At 32.3% G+C, this 6,000-nt stretch overlaps 1 protein-coding gene across 2 annotated transcripts in view; it reads left to right on the top strand.

Annotated features, from left to right (window-relative positions):
* PRKG1 (protein kinase cGMP-dependent 1) overlaps nt 1–6,000 on the top strand; it is a 1,344,779-nt gene that overhangs the window by 640,388 nt on the left and 698,391 nt on the right. The gene's annotated exons all lie outside the window — the stretch shown is intronic.

The following is a 6,000-nucleotide window of genomic DNA, read 5'->3' as shown; positions in this document are numbered from 1 at the left end:
TAATGTATGCTGAGCTTAATACCTAGGTGATGGGTTGATAGGTGCAGAAAATCACCATGGCATATGTTTACCTATGTAACAAACCTGCACATCCTACACATATACCCCAGAACTTAAAAATTTAAAACAATTTTTTATTATTGTAGTTGTACATATTTATGGGTACATGTGAAATTTTGTTACATGAATAAACTGTATAAAGATTAAGTCAGGACCTTTAGAGTATCTATCTTGTGAGTATGATTTGTATGTTTTGGGTATATTTCAAGCTCTCCTCATTTTCTTAAAAGGTACAATACACTGTTGTTAACTATAGTCACTTTACTCATCTATCAAAGAAGAGATTATTCCTTCTATTGAACTGTTTATTTGTACCCATTAACCTCTCTTCATCCCCACTGCCACTCATGTACCCTTCCCAGTCTCTGGTATCCATCATTCCACTCTATCTCCATGTGAGCAATGATTTTAGTTCCAACACATAAGTAAGAAAATGCAATATTTCTCTTTCTGTGACTGGTTTATTTTCCTTAACATAATGACCTCTACCCAGTTCCACCCATGTAGTTGCAAATGACATAATTTTAATTTTTTTATGGCCATATAGTATGCCATTGTCTCTATATATCATATTTCTTTATTCATTCATTTGTTAATAGACACTTAGACTGATTCCATATCTTTCCTATAGTTAATAGTGTTGCAATACTATTTACAATAGCAAAGACATGGAACCAACCCAAATGCTCATCAGTGATAGACTGGATAAAGAAAATGTGGCACATATACACCATATAACACTATGCAGCCATAAAAAGAACTGAATCATGTCCTTTGCGAGGACATGGATGAAGCTGGAAGCCTTCATCCTCAGCAAACTAACACAGGAACAGAAAACCAAACTCTGCATGTTCTCACTCATAAGCGGAAGCTAATAAATGAGCACACATGAACACAGGGAAGGAAACATCACACACACCAGGGCCTGTCAGGGTTGGGAGGAAAGAAGAGGGAGAGCATCAGGACAAATTGCTAATGCAAGTGGGGCTTAAAATCTAGGTGATGGGTTGATAGGTGCAGCAAACCGCCATGGCACATGTATACCTATGTAACAAAACTGCACATTCTGCACATGTATCCCAAGTTAAAAAAAAAGTAGTGTTGCGATAAACATAGAAGTTTATGTATGCCTTTCATATATTGATTTATTTCCTTTTAGATAAACACACAGTAGTGGGAATGCTGGATAGTGTGATGGTACTGTTTTTAGTTTTTTGAGAAATCTTCATACTGCTTTTCATAATAGATGTACGAATTTACATTCCCACGAACATTATATAACAATTTGTCTCTCCACATCCTCACCAACATCTATGATTTTTTGTCTCTAGTAATAGCCATTCTCTCTAGGGTGAGATGATATCTCATTGTGGTTTTGATTTGCATTTCCCTGATGATTAGTGATGTTGAGCATTTTTCCATAAGTCTGTTGGCCATTTGTAAGTTTTCTTTAGAGAAAAATCTATTCATGTCCTTTGACAATTTTTTTTTAAATAAGATTGTTTGCCCTTTTTAAAAAAATTGAGTTCTTTGTGTATTCAGGATATTAGTCTCCTGTCAGATGAATAATTGTATATATTTTCTCCATTTCAAGAGGTTGCCCCTTTACTCTGTTGATTGCTTTTTTGCTGTGTGGAAGCCTTTAATATAGTCCCATTTGTCTATTTTTTTTTTTTTTTTTTTTNTTTTTTTTTTTTTTTTTTGCTGCCTGTGATTTGATGTTTTATTCATAAAATCTTTGCTTGCCTAGACTAATGTCCTAAAAAGTTTGCCTTACATTTTCCTCCAGTACTTTTATAATTTCAAGTCTTACGTTTAAGTCTTTAAATCATCTTGAGTTGATTTTTGTATATGGTGAGAGATAGAAGTGCAGTTTCATTCTTCTGCATATGGTTATCCAGTTTTTCTAATACCATGTATTGAAAAGGGTGTCCTTTCCCCAATGTACATTCTTAATGGCTTTATCAAAGATCAGTTGGAGATATATATACACATAAATGAATCCATATATATATATGGATTCATTTCTTGGTTGTCTACTGTGTTCTATTGGCCAGTGTGTGTTTCTATGTTAGTGCCATGCTATTTTGATTACTGTAGGCTTATAATACATTTTGAAGTCAGATAATGTCATCATTTCAGCTTTACACTTTTTACCTGGGGTGGCTTTGAAAATTCTGGCTTTTTTGGTTTCATAAACATTTGAAAGATTATTTTGTTCATTTCTGACAAAAATAACATTGGTATTTTGATAGAGATTGCACTGAAACTGTGGATTGCTTAGAGTAGTATAGTCATTTTGACAATATTAATTCTTCCACTCTGTTAGCATGAAATGCCTTTCTATTTGGTGTGTGCTCTTCAATTTCTTTCTTCAGTATTTTGTAGTTTTTCTTATAGAGGTCTTTGGCCTTGGTTAAGTCTATTCCTAGGGGGGTGTGTGTGTGTGTGTGTGTGTGTGTGTGTGTGTGTGTGTGTAACTATGGTAAATGGGATTGCCCTCTTGATTTCTTTTTCAGTGATTTCATTTTTGCTGTATGGAAATGCTACTGACTTTTGTATGTTGATTTTGTATCTAGCAATTTTACTCAGTTTATGACTTCTAAAATTTTTTTGTGGAATCTTTTGGTTTTTCTATATATAAATTGTGTCATTTGTAAAGAGGGACAGCTTAACTTTCTCCTATCCAGTATGAATGCCTTTTATTTCTTTCTCTTACCTGATGCACTGGCTATAACATCTAGCGCTCTGTTGAGTAAGAGTGGCAAAAATGTGCATCCTTGTCTTGTTCCAGTTTTAAAGGAGAGTCTGATTTTTCCCATGATGATGTTAGCTATTGGTTTATCATATAGGGCCTTTACTATTTTGATGTAGGTTTTTATGCCTCATTTTTTGAGAGTTTTATCATGAAGGAATGTTGAATTTTATCAAATGATTTTTCTGCATCTATTGAGATGATCATAAGCTTTTTGTCCTTTATTCTGTTGATACAATGTATCACATTATTGATTTGTACCTTGCATACCTGGTGTAAATCCCACTTGATCATGGTGTATTATCTTTTTGATATGATGTTGGATTTGGTTTGCTAGTATTTTGTTGAGGAATTTTGTGTCTATGTTCATTAGAGATACTGTCCTGTAGTTTTATTTTAAGGAGGATTGTTATTAGTTCTTCTCTGTACATTTGATAGAATTATGCTGTGAATCCATCCAGTCCTGCGCTTTTCTTTGTTTGAAAACTTTTTATTACTAATTCAATCTCATTACTCATTATTGATCTGTTCAGATTTTCTGTTCCTTCCTGATTCAATCTTGGTAGGTTATATATTTTTAGGAATTTATCTATTTCCTCTAGATTTTCCAGTTTCTTAGGGTATAGTTGTTTATAATAGTTTCTGGTCACCTTTTGCATTTTTTTTTCTTTTTTTTTTTCCTTTTGTATTTTTATGGTACCAGTTGTAACGTCTAATTTTTCATTTCTGATTTTGTTTATGTGGTTCTTGTCTCTTCTTGGTTGATATAGCTAGTGGCTTATCAATTTTGTTTATCTTTTTGAAGATCCAACTTTTCATTTTATTGATTCTTTGTAATTTTTTTAGTCCCTATTTCATTTAGTTTTGTTCTGATATTTATTATTTCTTTCATTCTGCTAATTTTGGGGTTTGGTTTGTTCTTGCTTTCCTATTTTATTTGAAATTTTTCTATTTTCTCTATGCAGCATTTATTTCTGTAACGTTCGCTCTTAGTACTGGTTTTGCTGTGTCTCACAAGTTTTGATATGTTGTGTTTCTATTTGTTTCCTTTTTTTTTTTAACTTTCATGTAAATTTTTTCATTAACCCAATGGTCATTCAGAAACATTTAGTTTAATTTTGATGTATTTGTGTACTTTCCAAAGTGCATTTTAGTGTTGACTTCTAGTTTTATTTCCTTGTAGTCTGAGAAGATACTCGATATGATTTCAATATTTTTTTAATTTGTTGAGACTTTATTTTTTTGGCCTAACATATGGTCTACCCCAGATAATGTTCCATGTGTTGATGAGAAGAATGTGCATTCTTTAGTTGTTGGATAAAATGTTCTGTAGTTGTCTGTTAGGTCTCTTTGGTCTAAAGTCCAGTTTAAGTCCAATTATTTCATTGTTGCTTTTTTGTCTACATGATTTGTCTAATGCTGACAGTGGGCTGTAGAAATACCCAACTATTACTGTATTATAGTTCTTTATTTAGATCTAGTAATATTTGCTTTATATATCTGGGTGCTCTTGTGTTTGGTGCATACATATTTTGAATTGTTTTATCCTCTCGGGGGACTGATCTCTTAATCATTTTAAAATGACAACCTTCATCTATTTTTTATTGTTTTGCCCTAAAGTCTGTTTTAACTTATATAAGTAGAGCCACTCTTGCTTGTTTTTGGTTTCCATTTGGATGTCTTTTTCCATCCCTTTACTTTCACTCTATATGTATCTTTACAGATGAGATGAGTTTCTTGCAGGCAGTTGCAAGAAATAGTTGGATCTTCTTTAAAAAAAAAAAAAAATTTTTAACAGAGGTTTGGTATTCAAGGATAATTTTTTTAATGTATTCAGCCAGTCTATACCTTTTAACTGGATAATTTAATCTATTTCTACTCAAAGTTATTATTGATGAGTGAGATTTTGTTTCTGTCATATTGTTAATTGTTTGTTGGTTGTTTTGTATATTCCTTGTTTCTTTTTTATTGTTATTGTGGTTTGGTGGTTTGTTGCAGTGGTAGTATTTGAGTCCTTTCTCTTCCTCATTTGTGTGTTTGCTTTATCAGTGCATTTCATCTATTGTTTTATTTTTTCATGATGGTAAATGTCATTCTTTTACTTTTAGATTTAGGATTCCCTTGAGCATTTCTGCCAAGGCTCATCTAGTGGTCATGCATTTTCTCAAGTTTTGCTTGTCTGGGAAATGCTTTCTTTCTCATTTATGAAGGATACTTTTTCTGGTTATAGTATTATTGGTTAGCAGTATTTCTTTTTTCTCTTTCATCTTTGAATATATTCAGGTTTGAATATATCCCATTCGCTCGTTGCTTATAAGGTTTCTGGTAATAAATCTGCTGTTAGTCTGATTTCTTTTTATTTTTTATTTTTTGACAATTAGATGCTTTCCTCTTGCATCTCACTTTCTTTCAGAATAATTCCCTTATCTTTGAGTTTAGACAGTCTGTAATATGCCATGAAGCAGACCTTTCTGCATTGTACCTGTCTGGAGTTCTCTGAGCCTCTTGTATTTGATGTCTAAATCTCTTGCTAGATTTGAGAAGTTTTATCTATTATCTGAGTAAGTTGGTTTTCTAGCTTTTTCATTTTCTCTTTGCTCTCTGGGATACTGATAACTCAAATATTTTGTCACTTTATTGTGTCCGTGAATACTTTGTTCATTTTTTTCTATTTTTATTTTTTTCTTGCCTGACTTTGTTATTTCAAAAGATTTGTCTTTACATTTAGAAATTATTTCTTCTTGACCTAGTCTATTTTTAAAACCTTCAATCCATTTTGTTCAGTGAGAGCTTCAGTTCCAGAAATTCTGCTTGGTTTTTTGTTTTTTTTTTATGATACTTATCTCTTTCATAAAGTTCTTATTTATATCCTGAATTGTTTTTTCTCATCTCTTTGCATTGTTTTTTCACTTTTCCCCTGTATCTCACTAACCTTCTTTAAAATACATATTTCAGATTGTTTTTCTGAGATTTCACAAATTTGTTTTCTTTTGAGATCTGTCCTGGAAAACTACTGTGCTCCTTTAGTGGTGTCATATTTCCTTGCTTTTTCATTTTCCCTATGTTCCTACCTTGATATCTGCATATCTGGTGTAATAGTCACTTCTTCCAATTTTCAAAATTTGCTTTTGTAGGGCAAGATATTTTTTCTGAAAGGGTCATTTGAGTAGGGCCCTTTGGCTTTG

Source organism: Cebus imitator, unplaced genomic scaffold (genome assembly GCF_001604975.1).
Source record: "Cebus imitator isolate Cc_AM_T3 unplaced genomic scaffold, Cebus_imitator-1.0 Scaffold97, whole genome shotgun sequence".
Lineage (NCBI taxonomy): Eukaryota > Metazoa > Chordata > Mammalia > Primates > Cebidae > Cebus > Cebus imitator.
This window is presented reverse-complemented; position numbering and strand designations above follow the sequence as displayed.